The sequence below is a fragment of the Balaenoptera musculus genome, chromosome 18 (genome assembly GCF_009873245.2).
Source record: "Balaenoptera musculus isolate JJ_BM4_2016_0621 chromosome 18, mBalMus1.pri.v3, whole genome shotgun sequence".
In the NCBI taxonomy this organism is placed as follows: Eukaryota; Metazoa; Chordata; class Mammalia; order Artiodactyla; family Balaenopteridae; genus Balaenoptera; species Balaenoptera musculus.
This window is the reverse complement of record NC_045802.1, coordinates 61,520,219-61,537,702: the sequence shown is the minus strand read 5'-3', so window position 1 is coordinate 61,537,702 and position 17,484 is coordinate 61,520,219. Positions and strand designations below refer to the sequence as shown.

At 36.0% G+C, this 17,484-nt stretch overlaps 1 protein-coding gene across 1 annotated transcript in view; it reads right to left on the bottom strand.

The window, feature by feature from the left end:
- The window catches only part of GPC5 (glypican 5), a 1,362,497-nt gene that overhangs the window by 1,201,894 nt on the left and 143,119 nt on the right, over positions 1–17,484 (bottom strand). The window lies entirely within an intron of this gene.

Below are 17,484 nucleotides of genomic sequence, written 5' to 3'. Positions count from 1 at the left end.
CTGGACTGTGGGCCTTAGGGCTGAGGCCATTAGGAATATGCCCCACTTGGGAGCCCAGGGCACGAACTAGAAATAAGATTTCCACCATGAATGAGGACAGGAATAGTGCCCACTCCTCACCCACCTACCAAAAATAAAGTGTTCACTGTGGCCAGGATGTAGTGAGTCTGATTTGAAATAGGCTTATATTTTTTGTGGGGTAGAGGGCTGTCTCATAGCTACACAAATAACACTGGGCAAAAACCCATGAGTCAAAGAACTGGTACAACCTGAGTTTGTGCACCCAGCAATGCCAGGCTACTGACAGGCTCAAAATTAACTCACTAGAAGAGCATACAAGGGAGAATATCCCTCAGAAGATGAGCTCAAATGAAGATTTGCCAAGTATGAGTAAGTTCAATTCTGGAAAGACAGTTAACCTATGCCACACATGGGAGAATTACTTCTGAGAAAGTAGTTATACTAAAGAAAACTCAAAAAGGATTTTGAGTTTTGCTTCTGGTCAAAAGTGAGTAACAGGGACTGGATTTGCCATCCTATCAGAAGTGAACAATAATTTTTAAAAAGTAGATAAAATATGTGGACCAGACAGTCAGCTCTACCCACCACCAGAGCCTCCCATCAAGCCTCTTAGATAGCTTCAACCACCAGAGGACAGACAGCAGAAGCAAGAAAAACTACAATCCTGCAGCCTGTGGACCATAACCCACAGTTACAGAAAGACAGACAAGATTAAAAGGCAGAGGGCTATATACCAGATGAAGGAACAAGAAAAAACCCCAGAAAAACAACTAAATGAAGTGGAGATAGGCAACCTTCCAGAAAAAGAATTCAGAATAATGATAGTGAAGATGATCCAGGACCTCGGAATAAGAATGGAGGCAAAGACTGAGAGGATGCAAGAAATGATTAACAAAGACCTAGAAGAATTAAAGAACAAACAAACAGAGATGACCAATACAATAACTGAAATGAAAACTACACTAGAAGGAATCAATAGCAGAATAACTGAGGCAGAAGAACGGATAAGTGACCTGGAAGACAGAACGGTGGAATTCACTGCTGCAGAACAGACTAAAGAAAAAAGAATGAAAAGAAATGAAGACAGCCTAAGAGACCTCTGAGACAACATTAAACGCAACAACATTCGCATTATAGGGGTCCCAGAAGGAGAAGAGAGAGAGAAAGGGCCAGAGAAAATATTTGAAGAGATTATAGTCGAAAACTTCCCTAACATGGGAAAGGAAATAGCCACCCAAGTCCAGGAAGCGCAGAGAGTCCCATACAGGATAAACCCAAGGAGAAACACGCCGAGACACATAGTAATCAAAATGGCAAAAATTAAAGACAAAGAAAAATTATTGAAAGCAGCAAGGGAAAAACGACAAATAACATACAAGGGAACTCCCATAAGGTTAACAGCTGATTTCTCAGCAGAAACTCTACAAGCCAGAAGGGAGTGGCATGACATATTTAAAGTGATGAAAGGGAAGAACCTACCACCAAGATTACTCTACCCAGCAAGGATCTCATTCAGATTCGATGGAGAAATCAAAGGCTTTACAGACAAGCAAAAGCTAAGAGAATTCAGCACCAGCAAACCAGCTCTACAACAAATGCTAAAGGAACTTCTCTAAGTGGGAAACACAAGAGAAGAAAAGGACCTACAAAAACAAACCCAAAACAATTAAGAAGATGGTCACAGGAACATACATATCAATAATTACCTTAAACGTGAATGGATTAAATGCTCCAACCAAAAGACACAGGCTTGCTGAATGGATACAAAAACAAGACCCATATATATGCTGTCTACAAGAGACCCACTTTAGACCTAGGGACACATACAGACTGAAAGTGAGGGGATGGAAAAAGATATTCCATGCAAATGGAATTCAAAAGAAAGCTGGAGTAGCTATACTCATATCAGATAAAATAGACTTTAAAGTAAAGAATGTTACAAGAGACAAAGAAGGACACTACATAATGATCAAGGGATCAATCCAAGAAGAAGATATAACAATTATAAATATATATGCACCCAACATAGGAGCACCTCAATACATAAGGCAACTGCTAACAGCCATAAAAGAGGAAATTGACAGTAACACAATAATAGTGGGGGACTTTAACACCTCACTTACACCAATGGACAGATCATCCAAAATGAAAATAAATAAGGAAACAGAAGCTTTAAATGACACAATAGACCAGAGAGATTTAATTGATATTTATAGGACATTCCATCCAAAAACAGCAGATTACACGTTCTTCTCAAGTGTGCACGGAACATTCTCCAGGATAGATCACATCTTGGGTCACAAATCAAGCCTCAGTAAATTTAAGAAAATTGAAATCATATCAAGCATCTTTTCTAACCACAATGCTATGAGATTAGAAATGAATTACAGGGAAAAAAACGTAAAAAAGACAAACACATGGAGGCTAAACAATACGTTACTAAATAACCAAGAGATCACTGAAGAAATCAAGGAGGAAATCAAAAAATACCTAGAGACAAATGACAATGAAAACACGATGACCCAAAACCTATGGGATGCAGCAAAAGCAGTTCTAAGAGGGAAGTTTATAGCTATACAAGCCTACCTAAAGAAACAAGAAAAATCTCAAGTAAACAATCTAACCTTACGCCTAGAGAAACTAGAGAAAGAAGAACAAACAAAACCCAAACTTAGCAGAAGGAAAGAAATCATAAAGATCAGAGCAGAAATAAATGAAATAGAAACAAAGAAAACAATAGCAAAGATCAATAAAACTAAAAGCTGGTTCTTTGAGAAGATAAACAAAATGGATAAGCCATTAGCCAGATTCATCAAGAAAAAGAGGGAGAGGACTCAAATCAATAAAATCAGAAACGAAAAAGGAGAAGTTACAACAGACACTGCAGAAATACAAAGCATCCTAAGAGACTACTACAAGCAACTTTATGCCAATAAAATGGACAACCTGGAAGAAATGGACAAATTCTTAGAAAGGTATAACCTTCCAAGACTGAACCAGGAAGAAACAGAAAATATGAACAGACCAATCACAAGCAATGAAATTGAAACTGTGATTAAAAATCTTCCAACAAACAAAAGTCCAGGACCAGATGGCTTCACAGGTGAATTCTATCAAACATTTAGAGAAGAGCTAACACCTATCCTTCTCAAACTCTTCCAAAGAATTGCAGAGGAAGGAACACTCCCAAACTCATTCTATGAGGCCACCATCACCCTGATACCAAAACCAGACAAAGACCTACAAAGAAAGAAAATTACAGACCAATATCACTGACGAATATAGATGCAAAAATCCTCAACAAAATACTAGCAAACAGAATCGAACAACACATTAAAAAGATCATACACCACGATCAAGTGGGATTTATCCCAGGGATGCAAGGATTCTTCAATATACGCAAATCAATCAATGTGATATACCATATTAACAAACTGAAGAAGAAAAACCATATGATCATCTCAATAGATGCAGAAAAAGCTTTTGACAAAATTCAACACTCATTTATGATAAAAACTCTCCAGAAAGTGGGCATAGAGGGAACCTACCTCAACATAATAAAGGCCATATAGGACAAACCCACAGCAAACATCATTCTCAATGGTGAAAAACTGAAAGCGTTTCCTCGAACATCAGGAATGAGACAAGGATGTCCACTCTCACCACTATTATTCAACATAGTTCTGGAAGTCCTAGCCATGGCAATCAGAGAAGAAAAAGAAATAAAAGGAATACAAATTGGAAAAGAAGAAGTAAAACTGTCACTGTTTGCGGATGACATGATATTATACATAGAGAATCCTAAAACTGCCACCAGAAAACTGCTAGAGCTAATTAATCAATATGGTAAAGTTGCAGGATACAAAATTAATGCACAGAAATCTCTTGCATTCCTATACACTAATGAGGAAAATCTGAAAGAGAAATTATGGAAACACTCCCATTTACCATTGCAACAAAAAGAATAAAATACCTAGGAATAAACCTACCTAGGGAGACAAAAGACCTGTATGCAGAAAACTATAAGACACTGATGAAAGAAATTAAAGATGATACCAACAGATGGAGAGATATACCATGTTCTTGGATTGGAAGAATCAACATTGTGAAAATGACTATACTACCCAAAGCAATCTACAGATTCAATGCAATCCCTATCAAATTACCAATGGCATTTTTTACGGAACTAGAACAAATCATCTTAAAATTTGTATGGAGACACAAAAGACCCCGAATAGCCAAAGCAGTCTTGAGGGAAAAAAACGGAGCTGGAGGAATCAGACTCCCTGACTTCAGACTATACTACAAAGCTATAGTAATCAAGACAATATGGTACTGGCACAAAAACAGAAACATAGATCAATGGAACAAGATAGAAAGCCCAGAGATAAACCCACGCACCTATGGTCAACTAATCTATGACAAAGGAGGCAAAGATATACAATGGAGAAAAGACAGTCTCTTCAATAAGTGGTGCTGGGAAAACTGGACAGCTACATGTAAAAGAATGAAATTAGAATACTCCCTAACACCATACACAAAAATAAACTCAAAATGGATTCGAGACCTAAATGTAAGACTGGACACTATAAAACTCTTAGAGGAAAACATAGGAAGAACACTCTTTGACATAAATCACAGCAAGATCTTTTTTGATCCACCTCCTAGAGTAATGGAAATAAAAACAAAAATAAACAAATGGGACCTAATGAAACTTCAAAGCTTTTGCACAGCAAAGGAAACCATAAACAAGACGAAAAGACAACCCTCAGAATGGGAGAAAATATTTGCAAACGAATCAACGGGCAAAGGATTAATCTCCAAAATATATAAACAGCTCATTCAGCTCAATATTAAAGAAACAAACACCCCAATCCAAAAAAAAAAAATATGTGGACCAAGGACTTTCATGATGCTGGGTGCCAGGCAATGAAGGACAGGGATCCTTGAGACTGGGGGTGGGGGCAGGATAAGGTAAGTCCTAGTTTAGTGCTGGGAGAATTTCCAGGTCTTGCACTGGGAAGGGAAACACAAGCACAGTCGGGAATATTGGCTGAGTTAAGGGGACATTGTTGAGAGTCTGAAGAAATTAAAGCAGCCAGAATTCGTGAGACAGAGTAACAAAAAGGAGAGAGCAGCACAGAGAGAAAACTCCAAGAGATCTGCAGAGAGTCCACCTGGAGTGTTCATCAGAATACTGATCTGTCCGTGAGTGTAAGGTTACTACCAAAGGCAAGGAAAAGAACCACCAAAGCATTACAGGGAATACACAACACTCACACAGGAGACAGTGTCTGTCCCTACCAGTAACACTGGAAAGCATCATAATTCACCAGGCACTGGGTAGAGTACACAGAACGGTCTTGCCTCATGGTAGAGGATAATTAACCCTAGACTAAACATCACTCTTGTCCACCTACAAATCTGAAAAGGAAGAGTCAAAAGATCAAATTCAACTATATCCCAGGACAAATCTCAAGAATATTTATAGAAATGTACAAATATGCAGCACCCAAGAAGGTAAAAATTCAAGTCTGATATCCAACCAAAAATTACCAGTCATGCAAAGAAGCAGGAAAATACAGCTAACTCATAATCAGAAAACTCAATAAATCAAAGCCAATGCAGAACAGAATATATTATAATTAGCAGAAAAGACATTAAAAATGACAATAGATTTAAACTTAATGATGTGTTTAATCACATAAAATGTAGCTGATCAAAACATACTAATTTAAAGGCAGAGATTATCAGATTGGATAAAAAAGTGAGACCCATTCTTATGCTGCCTAAAAGAAACACACTTTAAATACAAAGACAACAACAGATTAAAAGTATGAAGATGGAGGGTTTCCCTGGTGGCGCAGTAGTTGAGAATCTGCCTGCCGATGCAGGGGACATGGGTTCGAGCCCTGGTCTGGGAAGATCCCACATGCCGCAGAGCAGCTAGGCCCGTGAGCCACAATTACTGAGCCTGCGCGTCTGGAGCCTGTGCTCCGCAACAAGAGAGGCCGCGATAATGAGAGGCCTGCGCAGCACGATGAGGAGTGGCCCCCGCTTGCCGCAACTAGGGAAGGCCCTCGCACAGAAACGAAGACCCAACACAGCCATAAATAAATAAATAAACCCAAAGTTTAAAAAAAAAAAAAGTATGAAGATGGAAAAAGATATATTACACCAACACTAATCAAAAGAAAAGTAGAATGGATATACGAATATCAGACAAGGTATATTTCAGAGCAAAGAATATTATCAGGAAGAAGATCATTTCATAATAATAAAGGGGTCAATTCATCAGGAGGATATAACAATCACTAATGTTCACGCACTTAAGAGCCAGAATTCAAAATACCTAAAGCAAAAAAAAAAAAAAGAAAAATAGAACTGCAAAGAAAAAAGAAAAATCTACAGTTGAAGTAGATCTCTTCTCACTAATTGACAGAACAAGTAGACAGAAAATCAGTCCAAAGCATCACCCCTGGATTTGGTACCATGGAGATCATTAAAGCAATTTTAAGAGATTGCTGGGATCTCAGTCTGGCTGAAATGGGTTAAGAGAATGGGAGGTGACAAAGTGGAAAGAGCAACTCTTAGGACTCCTTCAAAATTGACACTGTGAAGGGGAGCTAAGAAATTATTTGTACAAAGGGTAAGGTGCAGTCAAAAGTTTTGTTTGCTTTTTTGAAATAGAAAACAAACTAGAACAAACATATATGCTTAAAGGGAAGTTCAGACAGTACAGGAAAAAATTATGTACAGTACAGATGAGAATGGGGGTAACTACAAGCAACAATCTGAAAAAGGTAAAAGGGAGAAGCCAATAACAAGAAGAAAATATAAAACTTCACATATTTGAAACTTAAAAACACATGTCTAAATAATTCAGAAGTTAAATAACAAATCATAATAAAAAATTTTTAAATACTTCAAAGTGAACAAAAATTAAAGTAATAATAGAGACAAAAATTTGTGATGAGGCAGCTAAAGCGGTATTAAAGGGATACTTAAAAACTTTAAATCTTATATTAAAAAATTTTTAAAGACTAAATTCAAAAAAATGTCAAAGGCTAATTGTAATGAATAAAAAAATTCACTTAGAAAGTAGGAAAAAAAAAAAAAAAGAAAATAGCTCCCCTGTAGGTTTGTTTCCATATCTGGACCACTTAAGCAACATAAGACGTAAGACCTTCTAAAGCTAAATTACTAAAGAGACTTGACAGTTAGGCTTATCAATCCAATAACAGATCAATGCTTAAAGGCCAAACCTGCAAAGTTCAAGGAGAGACATGCTAAGTACGTTCCCACTTACATTGACAATTCTGTCAGTTCTGTTTTCAATCAAAGACAAACAGATATAGACAAGACCAATGGAACAATAAATTCCTATCACCAAAATTCAATATCTTAAATTCAATATCTTAAAAATGCATACATTAAACTACCAAAAGCTTTTGAAAACACCTTCTTTAGCCACACACTGTTGATATACATCTGGACATTGAGTCACAGAAACTAATCATACCCCTTAAGAACTTTTTTTCCTGTAATAAGATGACGTAACATTATTTTTTAATCCTTTGCCTGTGACTATAAAATATAATCTTCATTGAGTTCACAAGAAAATTAATTCCTAGGAAAAAGCTATGAAGACAGATGATAGCATGGGATATATTAAGTTGTTGGTCATTCTAAAACATAAGATAGTTGATTATATAGTAAATGGAATTTGAGACTCTCTCAAATAAGAATTTGTTAAAAAATAAAGCTGTTATTTTTGTTATTTGGTCTGTCAAGTAACAATCTTTGATTTTTTAAATTCTTGGTGAGAGCACATTTCTTGGCTAATCATGCTGGAAACAGACTCTCTGCTATTTGTCAAGCCACACATTATTTTATTGAAATGAATTCATATGACAGCAAACTAGAAATAAAGTGCTTATCAAATTCAAACACTCAACTATTCACTGCCTGTAAAAACATATAACTGGGGCCAATCATTCTGTTGATATCATGGGTTGGAAGAACACATCATCTCTCGGAAAGAATACTTATTTCTGCTGGGGGCCTAGGCAAGTAAAGCAACATGTAGAAGTCAGGGGGGCAAAGGCTATGATGGAAGTGTGCAGTTGGTACTCGGCAGTAGAGAAGGTTAAAGATGTATCAGAACAAATCTGAACAAAGAGTCAAATTAGGCCAAGCACACAAGGTGGGAAAAACAGTTCTACGCAAAGGGAAAATCATAGATAAAGGCCCAGAATTGTCATATTACAAATATTCTATACTGCGGGAGCATGGCAACCAGTCCGGTAAAGGAATTTGGAGATAATTAATGAAGGCAGAAGAATCTGAGAAGGTAAGGGGCATTGAGAATCCGAGTTCATGTTGAAGATTTAGGCTTAGAGAGGAAAAGAGGCATTTTTTTCTACTTAGAAAGGATTCAAGAATAGGAGGCACCAAATGAAGAACATGCATATTTCTTAAACAAACACGAGGTGTTCAGGAAGTGCCCACACTGTTCTCAGAACCTCACAAATTATCAACAATATAATGCTCCTAAGGACGCTGTGAAGTAGGCTGTATATCATCCCCATCCTACAGCTGAGAAAACAAAAGCCCAGGGAGAGGTCTGGTAAATTGTACAAGTCACACCGCTAAGTAGGATTTGATTCCAAGCATTCTGGTTCCAGAGTTCACGCTTGTAACCACTAGGGTGTTCTGTGTCTCACTTTCGGGGGTGAATGAATTTAACTATTTACATAAATAGTTTCTAAAACAATAAAGAATTGTGTATTCGTGATTAGTACAAGGACTTGGAGGAAGAAGCGAAAGAGAAAATGAATAAAAAGGGAGAGAAATGAAAATTTCAAAGAGGAGAAAATGAAGCACCCTATAAATTAAAATCCTGGGAAGGGAAGTAGTGGTTAATGTATGGGAATCCAAAATATGTTATTAAATTTTACCCAGTTATTGCTAGTATCTTTTCCCATTCTATCAAACTATTTTTGAAGACTTTTTCTCTTTCAGAGAAGTTTTAGGTTCACAGCAAAACTGAGAGGAAGAGACAGAGATTTCCCATATCCCGCTGCTCCCACCCACGGACAGCCTCTCCCACCAGCAGCGTCCTCCGCCAGAACACCGCATTGACACAATCCATGCACCTACACTGACATATTATAATAACTCAGAGTTCATATTTTTCTTAGGATTCAATATTGTGTTGTATATTCTACAGATTCAGATACATGTATATTACCATGTACGCATCTTTAGTGTCAAACAGAGTAGTTTCGCTGCCCTAAAATTCCTCTGTGCTCTACCTATTCATCTCTCCCCTGCCCCTACTGCTACCAACCAATGATATTTTTCCAGTCTCCATAGCTTTGCCTTTTCCAGAATATCACATAATTAAGAGTCACACAAAGAACCTAGTGGTAGGACGGGAATAAAGACACAGACCTACTAGAGAACGGACTTGAGGATATGGAGAGGGGGAGGGGTAAGCTGTGACAGAGTGAGAGAGTGGCATGGACATATATGCGCTACCAAGCGTAGGGTGGATAGCTGGTGGGAAGCGGCCGCATAGCACAGGGAGATCAGCTTGGTGCTTTGTGATCACCTGGAGGGGTGGGATAGGGAGGGTGGGAGGGAGGGAGATGCAAGAGGGAGGAGATATGGGAACATATGTGTACGTATGACTGCTTCACTTTGTTGTGAAGCAGAAACTAACACACCATTGTAAAGCAGTTATACTCCAATAAAGATGTTAAAAAAAAAAATTAAGCCAGTGTTTTAAACAAACAAACAAAAAAAGAGTCACACAGTAAATTGCCTTTTTGGCTTGGCTTCTTTCACTTAGTAATATGTATTTAAGTTTTCTCCATGTGTTTTTATGGCTTGATAGCTCATTTCTTTTTAGCACTAAATAATATTCTATTGTCTCGATGCACCACAGTTTATTTATCCATTCACCTACTGAAGGCCAACTTGGTTGCTTCCAAGTTCTGGCAATTACAAATTAAGCTGCTATAAAGACCCTTGTGCAGGTTTTTGTGCGGACATAAGTTTTCATCTCCTTTGGGAAAATTCTAAGGAGTGTGATACGCTGAATCATATGGTGAGCGTATGGTTGTTTTGTAAGAACTTGTCAAACTATCTTCCAAAGGGCCTGTACCATTTTGCATGGTACCCACCAGTAATGAATGACAGTTCCTCCACATCACATCCTCACAAGTATTCAATGTTATCAATATTCTGGATTTTGGCCATTCTAACAGGTGTGTAATGGTATCTCATTGTTGTTTTAATTTGCATTTTCCTGATGGTATATGAGGTAGAGCATCTTTTCAAATGCTTATTTGCCATCTGTACATTTTCTTCGGTGAGGTGTCTATTAAGATATTTGGTTCAGGGCTTCCCTGGTGGCGCAGTGGTTGAGAACCTGCCTGCCAATGCAGGGGACACGGGTTCGAGGCCTGATCTGGGAAGATCCCACATGCCACGGAGCAACTAGGCCCGTGAGCCACAATTGCTGAGCCTGTGCGTCTGGAGCCTGTGCTCCGCAGCCAGAGAGGCGCGATAGTGAGAGGCCCGCGCACCGCGATGAGGAGTGGCCCCCACTTGCCGCAACTAGAGAAAGCCCTCGCACAGAAACAAAGACCCAACACAGCCATAAATAAATAAATAAATAAATAAAATTTAAAAAAAAAAAAAAAAAAAAAAAAATATTTGGTTCATTTTTAATTGGGTTGTTTGTTTTCTCATTGTTGAGTTTTAAGAGTTCTTGTATATCTGGATAACAGTTCTTCATCAGATTTATTGTTTAAAAATATTTTCTCCCAGTTTGTAGCTTGACTTCTCATTCTCTTCACATTGCCTTTTGCAGAGCATAAATTTTTAATTTTAATGAAGTCCAGCTTAGCGATTATTTATTTCATGGATCACATCTTTAGTGTTGTGTCTAAAAAGCCATCACCATACTCAAGGTTTTCTTCCATGTTACCCTCTAGGAGTTTTACAGTTTTGTGTTTCACATTTGGGCTATAATCCATTTTGAGTTAATGTTTGTGAACGGTGTAAAGTCTATATTGGGATTCACTATTTTTGCATCCCAGTGTCCAGTTGATCCAGCACCATTTGTTGAAAAGGCTTTGTTGCACTATATTGCTTTTGATTCTTTGCCAAAGATCAATTGACTATATGAATCTATTTCAGCATTCCCCATTCTGTTCCACTGATCTATTTGTCTATTCTTTCACTGATACCACAGTCTTGATTACTGTAGCTTGATTATTGTATCCTCCAATTTTGCTCTTCTCCTTTGTTATTGTATGGGTCATCCTGGGTCTTTCAACCCTCCATATAAACATTGAATCAGTTTGCACTCACAACTACTGTGTGTCACTCATATTTAAGTCCAGAATTCAAGAACCTTAAAAAGTGTACAGAGTACACAGAAATACATTATTTATAGAGTCCAAAAATAACCAAACAAAAGATGATATATTAAAAAAGCATCCTTGAGAGAAAAAAAAATACCAAAATGCAGGCTTCTTTGAGGTATAATTTTGTTTCTCACTGAATTGTAAAATATGATGCTGCAAAATACCAAAACCTCAACAACAACAAAAAAGTCAGTGAAATAGAACCCACAGAAAGGTACTTAACAGAAAATATTAGCATTTTATGTAACAGCTTCTTAATTCATCACCCAAGTCAAAACAAAAAAACTACAGAAGAACTATAATTTTGTTTCATTGTTCTGAAGATATAACTAGCATAGGACAAAACATTGATATTTATAGCTTTTTGTTTCTAATGTGATCAAATTACATCATTTTATAGATAAAAATGAAAGTTTTAGAGTACAAATCATATTATTCTGGCAGCATATCTATTTAAATTCCTTTAAAATAGGACCTGGAGATGTTTTTAAAATAAAGGAGATGAATATTTCATCTGTTAATTATAATAATGCTTATAGTCATGATAAATGGTTATAGTATTTTATAAGTGAATGTATCCCTTATTACGAATAACACAGAAATGCCGACAAACCACATTTGTTCTAAAATTTCCACGTTCTTGAGAAAACAATATTATTTTTGTAGTTAATTTACCACAAAGGACTACTAAATTATGAATATACAAGAGAGGACAGAGTAATTTAATTCAATAAACTCTTATGCTTACAAACTGTAGGTGAATGGAACCCAAATAAACTTGTTAAATTATTATTGCTGTGATACATGCAAACAGATACAACTATATAGCAATGGACACACTTACTTAAGAGAAAATATAGGAAAACATATCATATTTGTTCACTTTTCCAGTTAGATTTGTAAACTGTTATTAAACAAGTGGGGAAATCAAATGTTATTAAGGGGAATTACTATGGTCTGAATATTTGCTTCCCCTCAAATTTTGTATGTTGAAACCTAATCGTGAATGTGATGGTATTTGCAGGTAGAGCCTTTGAGGGGTGATTCGGTCATGAGGGCAAAGCATCGTGAATAGGATAAGTGACCTTATAAAAGGAACCCCAGAGAGATTCCTCACCACTTGTACCAAGTGAGGACAGAGTAAGAAGGCACCATCTATGAACCAGAAAGCAACCCCTCATTAGATACAGGGTCTACCAGTGCCTTGATCTTGAACTTTCCAGCTACAAGTACTGTGAGAATAAATTTCTGTTGTTTGTAAACTACCCAGTCTACAGTATTTTGTTATTGCAGCCCAAATGGATGGACAGTAATAGTTCAAAGACTTTAAATCAACAAACATTTCTAGAAATCAGTCTTTATAGTAGAAAATAAAAAGGTAAATAAAACATTCTTCCCAAATATATTGGAAATATTACTTGATATTTTGTATTTATTTGATATTTGATTTCAGAATAATTTGATAGTTCGTTTCACATCAAGGATTTTTCCTTTTTCTTTTCTAAGTACAACCATGACTCACAAGAATAAATAGCAGTTTGAAATATGAAAGGTCAAATATATTTATAATATATAAAATATGGAAATTAGTGAGCTATAAATAAATTACATAAATTCAGGAGCATACTATTATACATCACTTTTAAAAGTAAGCTTTTTATTTTTAACATAATTTATAGGATGACTAAACTATCAGACCTCAAGGTAACACACAAAAGGACTGAAGAATATTTAATAAAACCTCTTCATAAAGGTACCCATAAACTGTCATAAAACTTACAAGGAAACATATTAAAGTATAATATTTCTAATATTCACTGAAGAAGTAATTTGGATCTCATCTCTAAATCTAATCATGAACTATTGATAAACATATACAAATTACATAAAGTATCAAATATACTATTCCCAGCCACATGACCACACAGGGATCTATGTAAAATAGCTCACAAACTTGAGTATATCTAAGATGAGGAAGTTGACTTTCAGAGAGAGAAAGTAAAAATCCCACTCTTGTCCCTTTGACAATCAGTACTAACCAGTAACTTTCTGCACATTGGGGAAATTATAATGGAACTCTCAGCGATGCATTTATAGACCTCTCCTTCCTTGTCCTTCTCACTACTTGAAATAGTGAGACTAAATTAGAGACAACTGCAAGGGTCCAAATGAGAGAGGATGAAGGCCTGGTCTAGAAAAGTGGAATGGGGGAGACAAGATTGATTTGCCATCTTGGGGATGCTCTCTTTGAGATGCTTATGGGACATACAACAGCCCGTTTTCATCCTGGCTTTGGAGTTGCAGACAGATGACGTGATCTCAAAATTCAGGCTGTAAAGTCACTGGAACATTGGTGAGCGTTAAAAGACTAGAAGTAAATGAGACCACTGGTGGGCGGGGGTGGGGAGGACGGATAAAAAGGACAAAGAGAAAAAGGTAAGGGATGAAACCCTAGAAATATACAATACTTACAATTAAAGAGGAGGAATAAGAGTCAAAAGAAGTGGTTTTTTTTTAAGGCAGGAGGATTAGAAAAGTGCTATCATATAAACTAAGACTGAAAAAGAAAGTAAGTAAGGAGCTGTCAGTAGTAGACAGAGATGGTATTGGATATCAAATATTGCATAGATGTTAGCCAGCTGGAAAATAGGATCTTCCAATGGTCATTGGTGATCTTTGACAAAGTCATTTCAATAAAGTGGGCATAAAAGTCAGATTGGTGGGCTTCCGTGGTGGCGCAGTGGTTGAGAATCTGCCTGCTAATGCAGGGGACACGGGTTCGAGCCCTGGTCTGGGAAGATCCCACATGCTGCAGAGCGGCTGGGCCCGTGAGCCACAACTACTGAGCCTGCGCGTCTGGAGCCTGTGCTCCGCAACAAGAGAGGCCACGATGGTGAGAGGCCCGCGCACCGCAATGAAGAGTGGCCCCCGCTTGCCGCAACTAGAGAAAGCCCTAGCACAGAAACGAAGACCCAACATAGCAATCAATCAATCAATAAGTAAACCTTAAAAAAAAAAAAAAAAAGTCAGATTGGTGAGTTGAAGAGACAATGAGAAAAAATTCTACAAGTCTGGCTTATTAATATTAATACACTAACTATTGGAAAAGTTGATAATATCCATGCAGTGAGGAGAAATTCATCTAATTTTGGTGGAAAGGGGAGGAAACAATGAATGATCAATTCAAATGGCTGTCAGAGTCAAGCATAACTTAAAACTTCTTTTGTAGGCTGAAAAGAAAGAGAAACTGGAAGGAGAAAAACTGAAAACACATGAAACAAGAGATAAAGGATACAAGAAGGTGACGAAGGCAAAGAGGGAAGAGATCAAGAGTACAGGTCTAACTTTTGACTTGTCAGGGAAGACGGGTCCTCGTGTTCAGAGATGAAGAAAGGATGGGTGAATACTGACACTATAAACTGAAATTTGGGGGGCAGAATTCTTAGAAGTTAGAATGTTCTCACCTACTTTTTTTTCTCTGGGATACAGGAGTACTTATCACCTGTGGAGGGAGAAGGAAATTGTTTAGTGTTATCTCCTCAATTGAACCCAACTTTCCCATTAAAAAAGGCAACATCATTATCTCCACTTACATATGTATAATGAGGCTCAGAGAAGTTCAGAAACTCTCCCAAGTCCACACAATCAATACAGCACAGTGTAATTCCAGAGCCTTATTTTTAACTAGTACACCCTTCAGAACAATCTGATATCCCTATACATAGCCAGTAGCACATGCTCAGAAAGTGGGAAAGTTAATCCTAAAGGTCATATGTAAATTTGAAGCTTAAGAATATTTACCATTGTTGTGTGTGTGAATTTCTGATGTATGATTACTATTAGCCACTCTCTAGAAATGTAAGACACCTCTAGTTGAAAGGATGCTTTTCCAACTCCCAGTAAAAAGAATATCACACCAATGCTGTTAGTATCTTCTGGTTGATTTAGTCTTGCAAACACTCAATTTCTGTAAAGTAGCATAGTAAATCTGTAGTGGTTTGAATTCAGAACCAGCATTGAAACTGATTTGAAGTTGTTCTTTATAATTTCTTACTGTGAGGTTCCATATTATGAGTACTGAAGCAGAAATCTCATTACTTTAATAGCAATATATGCAGGAGAAACTTTATCAACAGTGATCTCCCCAAAATGTTGGACTTTACTAATAATACAAGCTTAAGATTAAATCCTTAACAATACAACTCCATTCGATGAGGATGTCTTGAGTACATTCTGTGTTCCTTGATATTTGATATGTGGGAGAACAAGATAAGGCAGTTTCTGCTTTCAGAAATTTACAGTCTCATTAAAAAAGAGCATTCATACAAAAGCTAATAGTAACAAAATGATGACATTTCAAAAAAATGATATAATGATTAAGACAAGAAACAGTATACTATAATAGTCTGTAAAATGTTTCATAAAAGAGAAAGCTAAGGAAGAAGACACACGCACACACACACAAAATATTTTCCGAATGATTTTCTAAATGTAGAAGGAAAGAAGGAAGGAAGCAAGGGAAGTGGATTTCAAGGTTAAGTGAAAAGGACAGTTCCTTAGACAAACTGTTGTATTATTTTCTTAAGTAAGAACGTATTTTGTACACTGCTACCAAAACTCATATGCCTTATTTTTATTACATTCTTTTACTATTATAATTTTATGCATAAATACACACTTGAAAAACCCATGATTAGATCATTTATCAAATACTAAGAAACTCTATTGTCTACAGAAGACATTTAAAAAAATTATCCTCAGTTTAGTTCTATATTTTTACTCTATATTTAATAAGCCTGAAGCAAGGTCTATCTGTAAATAACAGATTTCACCTTCAAATAGCACTATAAGTAGCCTAAAATAAAAATTAAATAAAATTTAATAAACAGTTAAATGTTTAACAATAAATTAAATAAAATTTAATAAATAAAAAATTTTGTGATTAACAAATCAACATACCATACTAAAAAAGTCAAGGAAGACAGGAAGTTTAAATGAGTTGTTTAGTAAAACAACAGGTTACCAGTAACTATAGATATTATTGTAGCAGCTTGAAAAACAGATTTCTTGTGCAAATTCTATTGAAATGTATTAGAAATTGCTTATGACCTCTCCATAATTTCAGCATGTCACTATTAGAGACACTAATTTTGATTTTTGTTGATATGAAACTTCTTCCTACATACTTAATATACCTAGCCTGTTCCCCTAAATTAATTTAAAACATATATCTAAATTCATTTTTATTTTTTTTTGTAAGGTTACATATTCTACCAAACATTTCCATTTAAAAACACCAAACTAATCAAAATTCATATTGTGTAAATAAAACTGGCTCTATTGTGAGCCACGTAACAGTATAACTATCTTATTTAATGCAGAACCATGTAATTATTTTAAGCTTGAAGGAGAGCCAATACAAGCAGTTGATCTTAGATAAAATTGAGAAATCCATTTTTTAAAGAAGAATATAATTTATTGCTTTTTTCTTTTTCAAAATTTCCCTCAGGTTTTCACATTTCATCATATTAATATGACTTTAAGCTTTAAATAAAATGATAACTAAATATTAAAAATAATATTTAAAAGAAAAAATAACCTCGGAAAATGTAGATAGAAATAGACAGAGCTCAACACTGAATTCTATATATTCTCCTTGACTTTTAAAAATATAAGACACACATAGAGTGTACAGCTCAGCACAGACACTCTTGAAAAGAGCATTACCAGCATCCAAGAAGTTGCTTTGTCAACTTTCTTATTATGACCCCTCCTTCTTCCCCAAACATAACTACTATTCTGAATCAAACACCAAATATTAGTTTTGCATATTTTTGAACTTCATGTTAATAGAATAATACCATATACATAGTTCTTTTTTTTTTTTGGAGCTCCTTAATAGATAACTGACTTTTTTTTGAATCAGACTTAACTTAAAATATGATATTAGTTCCAGGTGTACAACATAGTAATTCATAGTAATTTTAATAGATTATACTCCATACAAAGTCATTATAAAATA